The following is a 21,197-nucleotide window of genomic DNA, read 5'->3' on the forward strand; positions in this document are numbered from 1 at the left end:
ATAATTCAAAGGATCTCCCTCCCTAAAATAAAAATGCTTACTTTATCTCATGCCCTCTCAATGTCTCTCTCTTCCAATTACTGTCTAAAATTCTTGAAAGAAGAGTCTATACTGCTAGAGTCTTTACTGCTTCACCATATTTTTTTCTCCCAGACCCATCTGGCATTTGACCTCATTGCTGTGTTGAAATTCCCGTTCCTAAGGCCATCGGTGAATTCCTATAAATATTGAGAGCTTACTGTATGCCTGGCATTGTTCTATGTATTGGGATACAGCAATAAACAAAAGAGCTAAGAAGAGATTAATATCTCAACTCTCCTGGACCTTACAGTGTAAGTAAATTGTCAAGTGTAGTTCATATTTATTTTATTTAACTTTCTCGACATCGTGAATTTCTCCTTGTACTATTTGCATCACTTTGACAAACCTTTCTCCATCTCCTCCTTGTATATTAGTCTGAAATGCTAGTATTCTCTGGAGTTCTTTGTTTATTTCGCTGCTCTGCTCACCCCTGCATTTCTCTAGTTAATTTTATACACTCTCAAAGGTTCAGTTACCACCTATATGCTGATTTCTCCTAATTATACCACTCTAGTCTAAACTTTTCCCCCAGTTATAAGATCTGTACGTCTCCTTGCTTCTAGATTTCTCCATTTAGATAGACCACAGACAAATTCAGTGTTCTCAAACTTAATATGCCACCTTCTCAAAATCAGCTCTTCCTTCTTTTCCTAACTAAATTATGGCACCAAAATTTACTGTCATTAAAGCTAAAACATTAGGGATTATCTTTGATTCTTCCCTTTCCTTCTCTATCTATCTAATAAAATAACTAGTCCTCAAACATATATCTTTTGAATATTTTTCATCTGAATTGTAATTCCTAATTCTTCTACTCTACTTTACACCCTCATTTCTCCCATGAATGATTGTAACTACTTTCTGTCCTACATATAAAGTTAACCATTCACTGAGCAAAAACAATTTTACTGTGTTGAGTCATTGCTTAGAAGTTATTGAATGAGAGAATAAATCACAGTCTTCAATATGGCATAAAATATTTGTAATATTGTTGCTATTAACCTTGCCAGCATTACATTTTATCACTCCATGACTCACTGCTTATATTTCAGCACAATAAACAATTTATATTTTTCCGTGCACACGTACAATATTTTTTGATTGTTTTTCACTTTCATGTTTTTGCTCACTCTTTACTATCTGCCTGATTGTTCTTTCTCTTTGTTTTATTCTAATACAAATTTACTCATCTTTTAAGGTGTCATCTCTTCCATGGAAGTGTTATCTAATTGTCTATCACCTCCACCATGTGCCTGGCAATCTACCCATCCTCTACGGTCTCCAATACCCCACAGACTTACAATAGCATTTTGTGATTAGCGCTTTATATCTTAGGTCAATCCTGCTAGATTGTGGTTGCTCTAAGACATAGTTCTAAATCCTCTTTTTATTCTTACTCTCTGACACAGTGCCTGACACAGAATAACTATTCAAAGAAAATTTGGAAAGCAAATTATTAGAAGGAAGGAAGGGAGGGAGGAAAGAAGGAAGTTTATCATTATTACCTTAAGAAATTCAAGAGTGTGACAGACGGTATTTTCCAAAGATGGCCACTTCAATGTCTACCGTCCCACAAGCTCTTCTTACAGAGTGAAGGTAACCTCCTCTGTTTAGGAATGTGTGCATTTATTTGTTCATAAACATTTACTGAATGCCAATGACAACAACAAATATAGGCTCTAAGGGTGAAAAGATTATTACTATATTTATCTACTCATGACATCAAGAGAGAATATGCATATAAGGAAATAATTGTGTTATAGTTAGATAAGAGATGGCAGAGTGCTAGGGGAGAAGCACAGAGGAAGGTGTTTCTTTTTAGGAAGGTCTGGGAAAGGATCATACAAGAGGTGACATTTGAGCAAGATCTTGAAGGACTACTAAAATTTGGCCAGACAGAAATTAAGGAAAAGATGTTCTGGAGATGGGTATATGTAAATATACAGAAAAAAGAAATACCATGATAAACTCAGAAAGCAAGAAGTAGTTCAGAAACGCTGGTATGGATATGCAGGGTGTCTTTTGAGGGAATTATGAGAGATGTATGCTAGATCTTTCTCTTTCTCTGATAAGTTAGCTAACTTTCTTTTAAAAATTGGTAGCATAGGGTATTGATGGACACACTATTTTCCAAAGTCAACACTCTCCCAGTAACTACTCGGGCATATTTGAGTGTTGGGCCACTGGTGAACTAAGTAAAACTACTTGGTACTCTCCCTTATTTTTCCTTTTTCTGAAACGTCCACTGTTGAAAAATGCATCTCCTTGGGGGCTCTAGTAATGATATCACTGAAGGTTCAACAGCAGCTTTGTCCTTCTTGTGTGGCAGGGATATTTTCAGGACCAAAACTGGCCCTAGTAGGGCCACTTGGACTCGTGGTTATTTAGAAGCAGGGGCCATGATCCATCTGCAGCCAACTTTCTTCTGAGATGAAGCCTACATGTAGCACAAGCATTAGTTTGTTCTCGCTCTACTTCCAGAGTAAAAGTTTTTGCTCTATAACTTTCCCCAGATTGGGTCTTTCCTGAGAAGTCACCAAATTAACACAAACAGTATATTTCCCTAAAGTTGATAAAGTCCCATAGTGGTGGACCTCCCATCACATCTCCTTCAAGTACTTCTTACCAGAAGGAGCTAAACATACACCTCATTATTCTTTCAAGTCACCATCAGTACCTGTTGGAAACACACAAAAACATACCTCTCACAGGGTAAATATTAATATTCAGATTCAGTTTAAATACATAAGGAGACAAAAAAATTCCAAACGGTCTCAAAATTTGCAAAGCCACCTTGCTCACAATGGAGTCAGCGCTTCTGTCCCTCATTTGGCTAACTGTATTTTCATGACACAAATATGCCATTGATTATTGACGTATCAATTAAAAGCAGCAAAGAAACACTATCACATTAAACATCCATTTATTGATTAAAATATGCTTGTGTTTATTAAAACTAAATATATTTAAAGCATAAAATTTTTTAAAAATGCCTTATTAGACTTAGAGTTGTGTTTTCTTTTTTTCATACACAGGCTCAAAATTAAGTAGAAGCGTTATACTCAACTTACCAAAAGTTCTAACTCTCAAGTTTCTGTCTAATGGCTTAGCTCAAAGACTCACTAGATTTCTTAGGCATTATTTTTCAAAGTGGAAGTTGGAATGACTACATAAATCACATGCTAATTTCTTGAATTTTCTAAAATTTATTTGAAATTGAGTTTTGTATCATTGGCAGTAGTTGTCAGGAATATTGGAATCCCAGATACAATACAGGGACATGTTATCTAATAACTCAATGTTCTCCTGCTGTAATCAATTATGTCAGAGTTCTTAGGTCAAAATGAGTCAGTGGAAATAATGATTTTCCCCACAGATATTCACCAAAATACAGGCAACAACAAATATATACAATTTTGAGAATATGGAAAATGGTGGTTTCTGACTTGTAAATAAAAGTTGAACAAATACTCCAAAATTTTTACTAGCTTGCATTTGTCTTTATATGCCAAGTAAATAAGAAAAATGCTTACTGGTTGAGTAGAATGCATCATAACACAACTCATTACCCTAAAGATTTTGATAGGTCACAGATCAAAAAATGTTCTCCAAACTGCCTTAAACAAACATGTTCCATAAAATATTCACATAATTTGCTTAAAACACTGGGGATGCCTTTGTTCTCTCATGCAAATACTAAAATGATTTCCTATTTTTAAATTTTTCTTAGGGTATTGAGAAATAAGTTTACCTTATATCACTATTGGATAATGAAAGTATCATCTTCTCCTTACATGCTAACAATAGTTCTGAGGTAAAATTTATAAGAACAAAATGCAACATGGCTGGCAGGATGTTGAAGGATCCCAAGGTCTATTGTGAATCACACTGGCCTTGTCAAAGGACACCAGCCACGACTTGGGACCATTGCAGCACAAGGAAAATTGCTTACGACAACAATTGCCCATGTTTTCTAGATATTTCTGGAAATGAAAATAAAAACGCTTTAGTTTCTTAATTGGCAAGAGCATAGCTCCTATTGCTCTGTTTTCTCTCACAACCTCCCAACTCAATGTGTTTAAGCCCAATGCTTTTCTTGACTTTACCACGTCCTGAAAACCATTAGTGTAATTTTCATTTGCCATGACTACTTACAGCCTAGGACTATTTGCAAATTCAGACTGTAGTTAGTAGATGAACTAGATTGAGAAGCTTTGATTATTTCTTTGTACTTGTAGTTGAATAGTTTACTCTTAGATGTGCCCCCATTCATTTCACAGAGACCTGCTAATGTAGTTTGGCAAGCAAATATAAGACATCATGACACAACAAAAACAGGTAGACCTTGAAGTGAGCCTGGCTTACATTTAAATTTTTACTCCATCACTTGTTATGTCGATGAGCTTAGGCCAGTTATAAGGCCTCTCTGGCACTCAAGTTTCCTCATTTGTAAAACAAAGTGGTTCATACTTGTAAATGACTGATTCTAGGCCTGTCCTGGGGTGTCAGCTCAAAAATTTATAGCTGTTGAGTTCTTACAGAAATATAGATCTCTGAGGGGCAGGGAGAATTGGTTACATTCTACTCTCTTTCATTAGGTCACACTTATATCTTTTTTTTCATTTCTAGGGCCCACTCTTTGAGAAAAAGGGCTTTGATGGATGAACAAATGCATCAGAAGAATGTAAGAAATCAAGATTATGTCCCGTGAGAAGTGGCATGGAGGAGAGAATACATTGAAGGGATTGGCAGTTTTGTAAAATCATTGTAGATCTATAATGTATAAGAAAATTTAGAACTATTCATGTGATCTCAGAAAGCAAGACTGAGACTAGGGTGGGAAAACTCTATACAGGCATATTTGGCTCAGCATAAGGGAGAAACTGGTCATAATCCTACTGCTGAACTAAGGTGTACGACGAGCTACCTCTGTTCAGACGGAAGCTGGATAACTATTTGGTTAAGACACTATGGAGATAGTGGTCTGAGTAATAGTAAAGTGAATTAGATTATTTGATATCTAAGGAGCTATCTGATCCTAAGAATCTGTTTTAATGCCACATACGTTACATAACTTAAAATAATAACAATGTTTTCACTTTCAAAAGATAGTGTTCCACCAAGTGCAATGAGGTAGAAGCCACAGGATATCATTACCTCCTTATTCTCCAGTCACCCCCAGGTCCATTTGTCACTTAGCCCTCTCTCCTCTATCACCAAGCCAATCTAGGTCCTTCACAATCTGGTCCTAACCTATTTTCCCAGTCTCATATGATGTTTCCTGCTAACTGGCTTTCCTGGCTATAACTACATCAGGCTACTTGTCCATATCAAAAAGGGTCATATCTTCTCTCTCCTCCACACCTCTGCCTATTCATGACCTATATCTAGAAAATTTCCTCTCCTCCCTCAGTCTTCAGAATTGCTCTTCTTGTCAAATCCAGGCAGTGTTTTTAGGTACATGACTGTCTCTTGAGCAATACCGAAAGACCGTTGAGGCCAGGACCATGTCTCCACGCCTGCCATCATGTCATAGTGTCTTGCACATGTGAGATCTTTTGATAAGTATGAGATGTTGATTTACCACAAGCTTTTTATTCAGAATAAATAAAAATTAAAACTTAAAAGACATCATGGTCTTATACAGAGATTTTCAGTCATAGTCAGTTTGGCTACTCTTCAACCAGATATTGTTAATCAAAATGTAAAGACACAAAGCAATAGAAGACATGCAGCAAGACTGTAAATAAAATATAGATGATGTGAAGGCATTTCAGGCAGCAGATTTACTGTAGATGATGATTTTCTACATTTCCCAGAAAATTGCGACCACAGGCCACTCTGATTGACAGGGTCAGGCTCCGACGTTGAATCCGATTGGAGCTTCTCCTGGCTTTCACAAGGACGCCTGCACTCTTCTAAATTAGACAGGGCCTCTGCTCTCTGTTGGGCACAGCCCAAGCCCACGTTGCCTATTTAAAGAAACGGTGACTTTAGTTAAGATCCAAGACACAGACTTTGAGGACACGGACAAATCACTTTTTCCAACACACTCCCTCCCTGCTGCCTAAGGAAACAAAGGCTTTGGGAGAATTGAATGTGCAACTCAGTCCAACCCTTACACTTTGACAGTCTGTTTGTTGATGATGACATGAATACCCAGCAGGCTGCATCACTGTTTCCAAATTACCTTTTCCAATGAGGTGAAGGCATACTTTCTTTGAGGGTCATAATTGCAATTTGCAAATACTTCCCCAAACGGTCGTATCAGCTTCTGCCTTCCTCAGCTGATCTGAGTTTTATGTAGTGATTCAACCTGCAAACTCAATCCTGCCTTGACCTCCAGTCCCTTCAGGGAGGATGTAAGATCCCTCTTGCCACCTGCTGCTCACTGAGATATCATCTTCCCTTCCTCTTCCAGTAATGTTTCCATCAACTCTGCTGATCCTAGCCTTGCTTTCCTCTTCAGCATACAGCTCCACACTGAAGCTAGAGCCCAATCTTATTTGGTTGCCACCTGATTTTGGTAGCTCCTTCTTCTTGAGTTCCAATCCCAGGTACCAGCCGAGTTTCCCTTGTGAATGGACACACCAAGTGGCAACACCCATCTGCCTTTAAGAGTTGCCACTCCCCAAGGTTGTCTTTTGATAAAGCCTGGGGTCCTTCATCCCCAGGGCTCTACCACACTAGGGATCCATCAAAGGACACCAATGATTCTAAAGCCTTGCCCTCTTTCTCTTTACCCAGTCATTAAAATTGAATTCTGTGTGACCATAAGGGAAATGAGCCAAGACACTAATGATTTAGTTACTAATGTGTTAATGAAAACACTGGTTGCAAATCTACTATATGACAGATACTGCACTAAACACTAGAAATACAGCAATAGGAAGTCAATTCCTAAGAGAGTCCCTAGAATAAGACAAAGTGTACTTTCCCTTACATATATTTAAATGTTAATAAGCCCTAAAAGACACTTAAAAAATCAAAGTCCTGGAAATCTACAAAGACACTTGGGGAGCAAACTAGGCCTAGCCTCAATCCTGACCTCCTCAGGGAACATCAGAATCATTGAATGAATGGCTTCTGATGTGCTGAAAGTTATGTCTTCAGAAAGTCACATTCCTATTTTTAACAAACTCAAACAAACTAAACTAAAGTATGTTTTTATGTGCACTTGAAACGAAAGCAGAGACTCTCTCTCTTTTAACAGATTGTGTTAAACTAAGAAAAATTAACTCATTTATTTATTTGAATGTTGAGTGCTGTGCTAGGCAGAATAGTGGCCCCCCAAAGATGTCCATGTGCTAACCATTAAATGTGTTTCATGACAAAGGGATTTTGCAAATATGATTAAATTAAATCTCTTTTAGATGATGAGATTATCCTGGATTATCTTGGTGGGCCCAATGTAATCAGAAGGTTCCTTATGGATGGAAGCAGGAGGGTCAGGATCAGAGTCAGAAAGAAGGAGATGTGATGATGAAAGCAGAGGTTTGAGTGGGATGGGGCCATGAGCCAATGATGAGGGAAGCCTCTAGAAGCTATAAAAGGCAAGGAATGGATTTTCCCCTAGAACCTTCAGAAGAACACAGCCTTACCAACCCATTTTAGACTTCTGATCTTCAGAACCATGAAATAATAAACTTGTTTTTTTTTTTCTTGCTGAGGAAGATTCACCCTGAGCTAATATCTGTGGCAATCTTTTTCTATTTTGTACGTGGGTCGCCACCACAGCATGGCCACCGATGAGTGGTGTATGTCTGTGCCTGGGAACCAAACCAGGGCCACTGAAATGGAGTGCACCAAACTTAACCACTAGGCCACAGGCCAGCCCATAAACTTGTTTTGTTTTAAGTCACTATGTGGTAATTTCTTACAGCAGCAACAGGAAGCTAATACAAGTATACAAAGAGTTTTATCATCAAATATTTAATTTCCATTAGACTTCCAGGAAGGAATTATCAGTATGCACTGAACTGGAAAACATTGCTGATAATTCATACAAAGAAGAAAATCTACAGCTCATCTGAGTTTGAGGTATCCAGGTTATCCATAAATAATGTGATGGAAAATGGCACAATGGCTTGATCATCTCAATCGTTACTCTTGAATTCAGATGAGGAAAATCAGGAGAAAGAGCAAAGGGATTTTGAGGAGAAGCCACACATAGAATGTACCATAGCTACATAGAATTGTGTAATAATCCTTCATAAAAATAGAAACCTCAACAAAATACAACATCACCTGAAACCCTTTGTTTTTCAATTCAGTTACAGGGGATCATTCTATTATTTATAAACTAATGACTTTGAACCGAGTAACATTTTCAGACAAACACACCCAGGCTCATCTCTCAGCCTTAATATCAATGACTGTAAAGTACCACGTGGTCCATAAGTAATTTCCTGAAACTGTTGGTTTAAATAACTTAAAGGAAACTAAATTTGTAAAGGAATAGGTCAGTGGTCAATGTAAATATCAAAAAGTAAAACCAATTTCATAGGGGCAAGGGGGAAAGAGAAAGGGAAGGTGGCCTACAATGGAATTACAGGCATTTCAAACTGCTCCAGGATGCAGCTTCCTTTAATGCAAGTCATTAACAAACCTAAAAGCCATTATCCTGTCTTACTTAACATTTCTGAAATTTGTTACATTGTGGTGAAAATGTTGGTACCATTACTTAAATTTCTGCTTTTCTTTAGGCAAAAAAAAAAAAAAAGAGCAGTAAGGACTGCTCATTGGCGTCATTATCTCCACTGCGATATGCCCTGCATACCTGCTCCACTGCTCTGGTTCAAGACAATTAATCCTAATATCCAGCCCCTCCTGTGGTAATTTCTCATCTTGGCAGGTCTCCTTCTGTAATGACTAAAGGGGAGTGGCCGAGTACCCAAAGCTTGGCCTCAGCCAGACGCGCGATTCCTCCCAGATATGAGCAGCCTGTTCTGGTCTCTCCCTGTCTTTCTTCTGTCTCTTTGTCCTTCTTTCCTTCCCTCTCGTCCTCCTGTCTTTCCTTCTTCCTTTCCCCTTCCTTTCCATCTCTCTTTTCTTTTTTCCTTCATTTCTTTCTTCTTCCCTTCCTTTTTTCCTTCACTCTCTCCCTTCCTCTTCCCTCCCTCCCTGCCTCCCTCCCTCCCTCCCTTCCTTCCTTCCTTCTTTCCTTCCTTCCTTCCTTCTCCTTTCTTTCTCAGTTCCATAAAAACAGTTTGACTTCAAAACACAAAAATAAAACAAAGCAAGAGTCCCCTCACCCAGGCTTTCAGCACAATGGAGAACTTTAGCTGTAGCCCCTTCTACTGAGTGTAATTAGGTGATTGACAAATGGCAGGTAGCAATGCAAATGGAAATAAGGTCTATTATCATGCCTTCCTTACTCAGAGAAAGAGCTCTAGTGTCCTAATTTTTTCAACCCAATTCCAATTTCATATTTATGAAAAGCTAGTCTCCGCCACTCCCAGCAATCTGCTTATTGAACATACTTTTCTGCAAGCATAATTATATCCCCTATCCCTTGATATTGCATCCTTTTATTTCATTTTTCTCTTCCTCTCCTGCTGTGCTGACTGCCATCACAACACTTCATGCTCTGAGCAAGAGAATAGGTCATTGATTTTTTTTCCAAAGCCAGTACCACTCTGTGAATTGGTCTTGATCCCCAGAGACAGTGAGTGTAAGAGAGAGAGAGAAGTGGAGAGAGCTTGATAACACAGCCATAGGACACTGGGTCAAAGATCCTCATCCACACTCCAGTGTGGCTACATTGTGTTTCCTCCCTCCCCTGACACTATCTACGCTAATGACAGACGCACTGTGATAGACGCACAGATGATAAGCACTGTGTGAGTGCTTATACTAGAAATTGGATGTCATTTCTGTGTGGGCATATGATTATCATATGTACACATGAGCTTTAGCCAAGCTTTGCATTTGGAAAGCAGTGAGAAACAAGGACAATATCCATTAGTCTATAGTTTTGGATTAGTTTTTTTACCCGCTTAGACAGACTGCACATCATTTATTTGCATTTGAGATAGTTTGGACAGATTGAATATTTACTGATGACTTTGCAAACCAATCCTTTCTGACTCTACATACTACTCCTGATTTGAAGGTACCAATGAGGACAGGCTGCTGAGTACTGACTAGGTTTAGTAGATACTGCTTCTCTCCTCTGTTTCCATGATTCCAAGATTTGGCTTATAATTCACCCTAGAATTGTACTAGCAGAGAAACAGTCAATTAATTATCGAGTGAGAGCCTATTCCATGCCAAGCTCTTATCTAGGTACAAGGAATACTGTGATGAGCAAAGCAAAGAACATTGTTTTTCCGGTAAATGGGGAGTGGGTGCAAAAAAGATCATTTTACTTCACAATTTTAATTGAATTCTATGTGAACTTGATTTGGCTGATATCTCCAAATAATCACTTTGGTTTGACTTGCATGTGAAGGAAATACTTTGAGTATATTCAGGACTTGGTTTAATATTTTTATCCTTCTGAGTATATTTTGAGTGTATGTATCTATGTGCTCTTTTCTTATGTGTCAAAACACTGGGAACTTGTTATTTCTATTACAGAAATTAGATTATGCAAAGGAAACCATTTCCAGATATTTTGTGAGAAACCTACTACGATTATAGAGAAATCATTGGATTCACAGTCTCCCCTGTTGTGTCTATGTGATTGCTTTTGTTTTGTTTATTGCTGTTTGGTTGGTTGGTTTTGTTTTTGATCCCCGTAAAAACCAGCATCATCTGAAAGGTATTTTTTCCAAGAACTAATCATATATTCATACTATGCACCAGCTTGTCTTCAATTAATATGATGACATCCTTGCCTCCTTCCCTGAAAAAAGTGCTTTTTGTGAGGTGTCTAAGTCTCCAATACATTAAGGATGCCATACACAAAGAAATATGACTTGCAGAATTATTCTGACATTATGAACGTGAACTATTTTACATATATATAACATCTTTTCCTTCTACCTCAAACTTCCTTATCTTTTCCCAAGTTTGTCAAGGTAAATATCCATTAATATCTAAGTATTCCTTGGAAAAGAGATGCCTAATTCCCCTGGTTCTTATGCCCAATATGAATTTTCATGACTAAAAAAAAATAAATCTTTTTTGTTTATAATATTTTGCTACTATATTAAACACTTTTAACATAGGTTTTCTCCATTACAAAAGATAATTCTCCATTTACCTTTAACTTATATACTTTTTTGAAAACATAAGAGTTAGTTGAATACTTTTATTTGGCCATCTAATTTTCTGCCCATGTGATTTCAATTCCTCATATCTTAGGCTAAAAAATCTTGAATGCTGAAAGTCATACCATAAATTTTGAAATTATATATTTAATAAATTTAATAGAATATTATAATGATTTTATACGAGATGATATGGCAAACTCTTGATAATGCAGATCACAGACTAAATAGGTAAAAAGCAGTTATTTTATCATTCATAAATTGCCAAAACTTGGAAGCAACCATGGCATCCTTCAGTAGATGAATGGATAAATAAACTATGATACATCCGTACAATGGAATATTAGTCAGCACTAAAAAAGAAATAAGCTATCAAGCAACAAAGAGACATGGAGAACCTTAAATGCATATTTAAGTGACCATGAAAGATATCTAAGTGAAAGATAGTCTGTATGATTTCAACTCTGTGACATTCTGGAAAAGGCAAAACTATGGAAACAGTACAAAGATCAGTGGTTGCTGGAGGTTAGGGGCTAGGTAGAGAGAGATGATTGGGTGGAGTAAAGGGCATTTTTAGGGCAGTGAAACTATTCTGTATTATACTGTAATGGAAAAATGTATGTCATTATACATTTGTGAAAACTCACAAAACCATATACAAAACAAAGAGTGGTCTCTAATTAAGCTTTGGACATGAGTTAATAATAATATGTCAACGTTGCTTCATCAGTTGTGACAAATGTACCACACAGTGTGTGATATTGATAACAGGGGAAACTATGTGTTGAGGGAGAGGGAATGTGTAGGAACTCTCTGTACTTTCTGCTCAATTTTTCTGTGAACCTCAAATTGCTCTAAAAAATAAAGTCTACCAATAAAATAAAAAAGCAGTTCCTGATATCTGATACAGGAAAGCACCATGGTATTGTACTTACTGGTTGCATACACTTGGAAAATTATTTCACATATCACATCTGTAAAATGAAGATAAGAACCAACTCACAGAGTTGCTACGATGTTTGAATGACTCTATTAATGTCAAATTGTTAGCATGAGCTAGGCTGTGAGATAGAGTAAAATCTCGACAAATATTAGTTATTCCTATCCTTGAAATTCATATATACTCAAATAGCATCAAAAGCAGATTTCCCCCAACATCAAAGCATTCCTAATAAGTACACAGTGCCTTTTGTGCTGTTCAAGAGTTGGCATTTGATTTCATTGTAAAACAACAATGGCACATGCATCCTCCTGAAAAAAGAGGATGAGAGGCACAATTTTTGCTTTGATTTTATCTCAGAAAATTCACTATGTCAAAAGCTGGTTGGACATTGTAGGGCAGCAGAATTTACTAACCCAAAATATGTCTCTTTGACGTGATTATTTTTAAGAACAAAAGACTCAGGAAGAAACATTGACCTCCCCCCTAACTTCCCAAAGGCATTTAAGACAGAAGGCCTATTCTGGGAAGGAGCTAATACCATAGGTAACTATAGTATAATATTAACTAGGTGTGGTAGACAGGGATAAATGTAGGAAGGCCCATTTGATCAAAATCCCCTCCATGTCCCATTGTCTCTACATGCCATGGCAAACATTTCTTTACTAAACATTTACTTTTCCGTCTCCATGTGAATTGCCTTCCTCCCTTTTGAATTCCAAAACCACTACCCAACATCCTCCTTTGTCTTTAGCTGAAGATGGTATTTAAAGTGGTGGCTTATTTGCCATTTTGGTGAATTACTCAGTTTTCCTGGGTTTCTCCCATGTATACACGTTATTAAACTTTGATTTTCTCCTGTTATTCTTTCTCATGTCAATTTAATTGTTAGGCCAACCAGAAGAACCTAGAGGGTAGAGGAATATTTCTTCCTCCCCTATAACATAGTCCTGTTATTTTTAGCACTGTTGTTTGAAAAAAAAATTGTCCAATTGTCCACTATTTTGTGTGTCAGGGAATCTATTGACACCTTAATACGATCTTATCTTAAGTTCAATCCTGGCACCTTCGTTAATGCCGAATTCTGTTGAGATACCCAGAAGCAATAAAAAGCAAAATGTAATCCACTATAATTCATTAAGAGCCATAAGGAAAGTACTCTTCATTGAATGCCTTAATCTACATTTGAAGAGCAGTTTGAATTAAATGATTTCATTATACAGAAAGTATGCCCCATTTGATTTGGATCAATGTTTTTAGTGGGTTTTTTTTGTTGTTTTTTAAATGTACCGGAAACAACAGAGGCTGCCCTAGGTAGGTGCTCAGAACCACATCCTCCTTCCCACTTCAATCTTGATCCACCTTACCTCATCTATTTCCTTCTTCTCTAACTTCAACCTCAAATCTTTGTTTCTGATATTTCCTTCTCTGCTTTCTGCTCCAAGGATCTTTTTGAATTCTGCTGGGATATAAAACTTGGTGTCCAACTCAACTGTCAGCCCAGTTCAGCTCATTTCTGCACACATCACTGGGTTTGTGTCCAATGCACTAAGCTAACTATGCCTTCACTCTCCCTGTTAAAACTGGTCCTGAGGGATGTCACCCACCTGGTCCCATGCCCAGCAGAGGGACTTTGTCTTCCATTTTTTTATAAGCTTTAATTATATTTATTTATTTATTTTTAAAGCGCTTGTGTTTGAAATCTGTGGTCTAAGACACATGATGATAAAAATTCTAAGGTCTGTTGGCTGTCAATATTTACACTTTGGTCCTACAGACAAGTGTTTATCTCCTAGTGTGTCTGGTACATCAGTTAAGCAATCGTTTCATGTGAAATTGTGGCAGTTTATCACCAGCCTTCTTAAGGGAAGCTTGCATAATAACAGACTTTCCAAAATGTCTTTTGGTGTTCATCAGTTCAGTAGATTATTTCATAAAAGCTTTTGAACATCTGTCATCATACCTGAGCAAGCTTAATAGTAATACTTTCTTCTTGCTCCATTGACTACCTGCTGCTCATGAATACAACATATTTTCCCCCTTTTCCTATATGTCTTTGTCTTAACCTAAGTATGGACCTTTAAGGAGCCCCTCCTCCCTTTTTAATTCAATTTCTTTTGGCCCAAGTCTCACCCTAACTAATCCTTCAGGAATGATTCATGTCCCTTTTGACAGATTTTTTTTTTTCCAGTCAGGGTTAATTACAGTTATTTTTTTTCCTTTTGCTGAAAATTCCTGATACTGGGTAATATCAAGAATAAACAATAAACAGCGTTGGTTCAAAGTGAGAGGTGACCTGATCTTCTCAGAGAAGATTAAAAGTGATCTCTTTTCTTTGAACAAAGTGGGCACTTGGGGGAACTTCACAATACAGTCCACAGGCCTAGAAATAAGGCAATACATTTTGAGTTATAAACATTCCTTTCCAGTGAGACTTCGAGAAGAATATTATTACCTTTTTAAATCAAAACTTAACCAGGCTTGAGTTTGCAAAGAGGAAAACCAAACTCTTATAGAAAAGAATCAATTCTGTGGTGTCCCACGTAACCGTATATGCAATTTGAAATGAGTTACTGTGACTTCATTGTAGCTCTTCCTGAAAACCCTTTAACTGTTGTGGTTAAAAAAGCTGTGTATGTTTAAGGGACTAAAAATCAATAAAAATGTATTTGCATGGGATATTTTGTTATGTATTCCTTTGGTTCAGCTAAGGATGATTTTCTTTGTTTTCTCAACATTTATTTATACATGTTTATTAAGTTTTAACTCCATTCAATAAACACCAAGCATCCAGTGGGGGGAAAAATGCTAGACTAACCTTTGGAGTAATATTCAGTCATGTGACACGTAATGATGTTTTGATCAATGATGGACCGCACGTACAACAGTGGTCCCATAAGATTAGTACCATATAGCCTAAGTGTGTAGTAGGCTATAGTTTAGGTTTGCGTAAGTACTGTAGGGGAGGAAAAAATTTTCCTCTACCCTTCTAGCTTCTTCTGGTTGGTCTAAGAATTAAATTGACATGAGATAGATTAACAGGAAAAAAAAACAAAAGTTGAGTAACATGTATACATGGGAGAAACCCAGGAAAACTGAGTAACTCGCTCAAATGGCTGAAGCCCTCACCTTAAATACCATCCTCACCTAAAGCCAAAAGAAGATGTTGGGGTTGGGGAGAGCCAGGGACTTCAAAGGGAAGGAAGACAATTCACAGGTAGGTGAACAGGAGCAAATTTTTGGAAAACCAGTGTTTGGTTGGCTACTCGGAAACAGAAGAACACAGAGGGAGCCCTACAAATACGTTTTTCTAGGTTCCTCCCTGTCTACCACCTCGTTCATGTTATGCTAATGTGATAGCTTGCTTCCTGAGACAGTTTATATTATCTGAATCCTTTTAGGCAGCTAAGGGGAAGGTAACAAGAAAAACTTTCTTAGTCTTTTGTTTCTTAAAAATAGTCAGCCTAAAATAATCCTCATGTTAAAGAGACACAGTTTGGAGCTGCAAATTTTGTTCCCCTTCAGTACACTCTATGATGTTTGCACAATGTCTAAAATGTCTAATGATGCATTTATCAGAACGTAACTGCCTTTAAGCAATGCATGACTGTATATAAACATTTTATAGATTCATGCTAAGGATAACCTAAGAAGTTAACGGATTCTATTTATTGAGAGTTTACTCATATTAAAACACTATGCTTATTTCCTCTGACAAAATAACATATGCATTATTGTAATCTCTGTCTTATTTCCAGATGAGGAAACTGAGGTTCAAAGTGTCTGGGTGACTTGCCCAAGATTACTCAGTCAATCGGTGGTAGAGCTCCAAAGAAAACAATCTTGCTAAAGCTGATGGATAATGAGCCCCTAAGCTATATCACGAGGACTCTCACTGCCCAAAGGACCAGAGGCAGAGAGGACTGTGACAGCAGCCTTTGGCAGCCTGAGGAAAGAGGAGAAGAAACCCTCTAAGACTAGGCTCCTCTTCCATGGCTTGCTTTTGGAGAGTCCCAGTTAGAAGTGGTGGCATGAGCCTTGGTCAGGGCCCTGGCAGTCACCTATTTCCCACGCTGACAGTGGCTCCTCTAAGGTGCAGGTTGCTTGGAGGTGGTAAATCGCTGTGGCAGTGGGAGCCTGAGTTTCTATAAGATCCTCTGTCCCACTACCTGCCTCATCTCCGTGTGGGCCAAAGCAACCCTGAAGTCCTGCTCCTTCTTTGAGGGTTAATACTTTACCCAAGCGAGATGCTAGAGAAATAGAGAGCCCAAACTGTGACCAGCCTACACCATGCAGAAATGAACATACTGACTGCCTTGAACACTCAGACTAAGTCCCCTCCACCCACATTCTCACACAGTGCCCCTGCCTTGCCATGTCTGGGCCCCCCATTTTGAGTGCATGGAATGGGGTCAGGGTGAGGTTGTGTGGCATGCTCTGCAGGCCACCTTCTATCTTCTGCTTCTATGTATATGAAATCCCTGAGATACACTTCTCCAAGAGTTAGCAGGGGTGAGTCTCTTTCATGATAACTGTAGCGTGAGAAGGCATCTATGTCCAGCGATCACATGGAAGTCAAGAAATCTAATTTATAAATAGAGACACTGATTGATAATTGCTGTGTGGTAAGTAGTTACTGGTTTCTTAGAATCATGTAATCATTTAAATCATTATTTAAAATTTTAAAGTAAATATTTTTATTTCTATCACTTAAAACACTAAATATAAATATTTATAAACATAAATGTGTTTATAAGAATTGAGTGCATACCTGAGTTTGCTTCAGGGACAGTTTTTTGGCAGAATTTGCTTATACCTTCAGAAACCAGTACTTAATAAAAGCCACCTGCATATTGCTCTCTTGTGGGTTTGGTCTGATCTTATAGTTAGGAAGTGTTGTATCTGACAAGAATAAGGTTTTTAATTGTGTTTACAAAGAAATGTACAAACAAATGAAAAATGTGTATAAGAATTTTATTAAGCGTGTCCCAGATCTGTAAGAAAATGGATGTTACCCTAGGTACAACGAGTGAGCACCACATCTCCATCATTTAAGCAAAATATGAATTCCATCTATAAGATGCTGGAATAATTAGTTAGAAGATGAAAACACATAGAATTAACACCTTACTTGCCCCATCATTTAACCTACCTGTGAGAAACTTCCGAATCTCAGATCATCTCTTCCTCTGCCGGGCATGAGAATCCTCAACTTTTCTCCATTCCTTCTCCCAGACTTCAATAACCTGTGGGGAAAAAAGAAAAAGGAAAAAAATATGGAAAGAGCCCAACATATTTCAAAAGGTTGTGATGCTCAATTGAAATCACGTATACAGAGTACTTTGCAAATTGTAAAGTGTCATAAAGGTATAGATTATTTCCATTACTAAATTATCCTAACTACAACTAGAAAAATAGAGATTAAGTAAATGTTGTAAAATAACAATCATTTATAAAAGGAAAAGATTCCACAATGTCTGCTTAGAATTAAAGGTCTGGACCAATAGGGTTTTATTTATTGTAGGCAGGGAATTTTATCTAGAACAAAGGAAGCTTAATTAGCATCTTGTAGGTCTTTATTGTGAATGATAATGTCACTAAAGGTTTTGTTCTACAAGGTTTCACCATCCTTGAGGGGCAATTTTTTGGAGATGGTATTGACATTTCTCAATATAGTATTGAAGAGTCCACATTGATCATATAAGGCAATTGATCAGTGATAGCACCTTACAAGCCTCTACTACTAGGCCCACTAATAAAGCAGAAAGCTCCGTGCTGTCGGTCCTTCCACATAGACTATCAACAAGAACAGTTGTCTTTGATTTTAGAAGTACACATTCCAATTTCTGAAGCTCTGGGAGATGGACAAAGGTATATTTTACCCTTTTTAAGTCTCCCGATATGGGCTTAACCAGAAACATAATTCTCGGATACTAACTCTTAATATATGACATAGCCTCATCCAAACTTTCAAATGTTTCCTCTTTTCCATCGTACAGTTTTATTGTATTTTAATGGTGATGAGAGATATACTGTCCTAAGAGAATATATTTTCGTTTTTTGTCATATAAAACTCTGGCTCTAGTATCTAGATGTTAAGCACATCTGTTAATAGACCAAAGATTGACCCTCTCTCTCGGACTCTCTCTCTTTTCCTAACCTGATAGCTGACAAATTTTGAAACAAAAATGTACTCAATAGCCAATGTATTTTTATTTTGATTTTTTTCTTTTATCCATATGGGTAACAGGTCACACAAATATACACACTTGTGAATACACGATAGTGCTTAATAAACGTATTCCTCTGCGGAAGGAGAGGAGGAACCCAGGCTTATTCATCGTTAAGAAGACCAACTGAGAAGCAAAAGTCCCTTCTGTTTAATGGGACTTGCCGTCTTGCTTTGATCTGTACGGCTGCAGCTGTTGAACTGATGGCTTCTATTCCTGGTACTTCCTTTGTACCATTTTTTTTCCCTAAGGAGTATCTCTAACAGATTTTAGTAGGATCGCCTCCATTCAATTTTAGTGGTGCCATTCCCACTCTGTCAGAGACAGAGCAGCCTTATTAATCACACTCAGGACCACTACTACCAACAATCCATCACCATAGCTGACCGAATGCATCATATACGGTAACTGGAAAATTCACTCTGAGACCTGATGATTTGTCCTGGCCCCGCGTCCCGTAGCACAAAGCAAACAAAAACCACTGGTTATGCCTGTACTTTCTCATCTTTTACTCTTCTTTTTCTTCTTCCTTTTTTTTTTTGTGACAGCTCAAAGCTCATTGACTGTAAAAGACATTTTCCCTTTAAAAAATGCTTACTCGATGTTACCTCTTTCATGCTCTCCGTTGAGCTCATCTGGCGAAGGGTCATCACACACTCCCTTTGTGATAATGTCAGCAAGTCAATATAGTGAATTGGTGATTCTGGTTTCTAGCTGAATTTTGACAATCTGCTTTTGACTTTTCTTACAGTATTGAACCAGACACCGTGGACAACACCCTGTGTTTACCTGCTGAGGTGACTCTGCCATTTCACTGTAGGTTTTCCTTTTTTTCTGGAGAGGCTATACAGGAGAGGTAGATGAGGAAAGGAATTAGCTTCACACCATCAGAATATCTTATTAGAATACATGAACCCTACAGGTTGACCATGGGAATATCAATGTGAGGCCAATGATGACAATGTGTTTGGTGCAATAACATTGTAATAATGGTGCATATGCCAAATAAATAATACTTTAAATAATCACTATTTATTGAGCATCTAGTTTTTGCCAGATACTATGCTGAGTATTTTATTTTGATTATTTTATTTGCACTTTCGTATTTTATGCATGTTCCAACCTTGTATGGGTGGCACGATTTTCTTCATCTTACAACTGAGGAAACTGAGAGACTAGAACAGATTAAGGAACTTGGTCAAAAATACACAGCCCAAAATAAAAGAGCCAGACTGACATCCAAGGTCTGTCTGCCACCAAAACCTGTGATCACCACCAACACTGCAGGCTAAGTTGACTTATACACACAGTGAGAATTCGGCAAAAGATAAACTATACTTTTATTATCATTCCACCAATATCATCCAAAGAACCACAGAATTTAGGAGCATAATTTTAGTAAATACTTTTCAACGTGTCTGTCCAGGTCTCCACCCACCGCAAACACTCTCTCAGCCTCTCCTACATCTGTGTGAACTAGCAGCCATATTTGTGGGATACAGCCCTGCTCTGCATGCCCCGGGCCAAAGCTGACTAGTTCAGGGATTTCCAGCAGGGTTAACCTGGCTGGACTAATCAGATGAGCTGTCTGGATTTTTGGAATGGAATGCAGAGAAAACTAGGTAGTCCCGAGTGTGGCGGGTGGTAAGAAACATACAATTGGGAAATTGTGGGTTAGTCATCTTCCACTATGAGGGCTGAGAAGCAAGAAGCAGCGACAGCCAGGTTGCCTAGACTGAAGAGAGAAGTATATGTAGACAACTGAGAGACAAGCCAGCGGAGGAGCAGATTGTTGGGTTTGCTAATTCCCAGCGGCGATCCGTTCTCAGGCCCTGCAGCACGAGTCTTTGAGATTCTCTGAGACCCCTTGATTTCTATATTGAGTATTCAGTGGTCATACCCACAACTGTCACTTTTATTAATGCTGGCTTAAGTCAGTTCCAAATCCTTGAAACCAAACAAGGCTCACCTAGTGCATAAATTGTCTTTACTTTTCTTCATCCACTCAGATACAATTTATGAGACCTGGGGACCAGTATGCATGATGGTAAGGCTACCCGGGCTCCCCATGTACATATTTCCCTGGTAGAATAGAAAAACCATCCTCCTATATTACACACTGTATTTACTAGGCAGGAGTAATACCCTAATGTTTCCAGAAACAGAAAACCACCTCCTGGTCCCCAAAGACTTCAGCTTACATTGAACACTGTAGCAGATGCGTTGGTTATTTTACAATCTTTCCATCCTGTGGGACAAAGCTATATATCCAGTGTCCCATATCTCCCAAGAAATGATATTGCCCAAGAGTCTAAAGTTTCTGTATGTTTGTTGCCTCTCTCTCTGCAATTCCAAAGGGTCAAATCAGAAATGCCACATTCTGACATTCAAAATGTGTGATTTTATTAGAAAAGAAATATTTCACACAAAATATCTACCAAAAACTTTTTTTTTTGTTTGCTCAATAACAGAGGAAAGAATTATCTTCTAAAAAAGTTAAAATAATGTTGTTTTTCTTCTCAGGCATCAGAAATGAATCTTTCCAGTAGATTTCACTACCTCCTGTCATCATTTTTTGCTTCATACTACTTGGCATGCCTTGAATACATCAAATGTTTTTAGGCCCCTGAGATCAAAAGCACCCTCCCTTCTTTGTTGTGTAATAAAATCTTAATCACCTTTTGAAACACAGGTCAAATACCTCCTCTTTCTTGCAGCCCTCCCTGATAA

At 37.9% G+C, this 21,197-nt stretch overlaps 1 long non-coding RNA gene across 1 annotated transcript; it reads right to left on the reverse strand.

The window, feature by feature from the left end:
* Positions 1–5,757: 5,757 nt before the first annotated feature.
* On the reverse strand, positions 5,758–19,311 carry LOC131405443 (uncharacterized). The gene is made up of 3 exons (XR_009219973.1): positions 19,257–19,311; positions 17,390–17,483; positions 5,758–6,053 (listed from the first exon to the last, which is right to left on the reverse strand). It is a non-coding gene; the product is annotated as an uncharacterized LOC131405443 (long non-coding RNA).
* Between the last annotated feature and the right edge of the window lie 1,886 nt (positions 19,312–21,197).

This window comes from Diceros bicornis, chromosome 5 (assembly GCF_020826845.1).
Source record: "Diceros bicornis minor isolate mBicDic1 chromosome 5, mDicBic1.mat.cur, whole genome shotgun sequence".
In the NCBI taxonomy this organism is placed as follows: domain Eukaryota; kingdom Metazoa; phylum Chordata; class Mammalia; order Perissodactyla; family Rhinocerotidae; genus Diceros; species Diceros bicornis.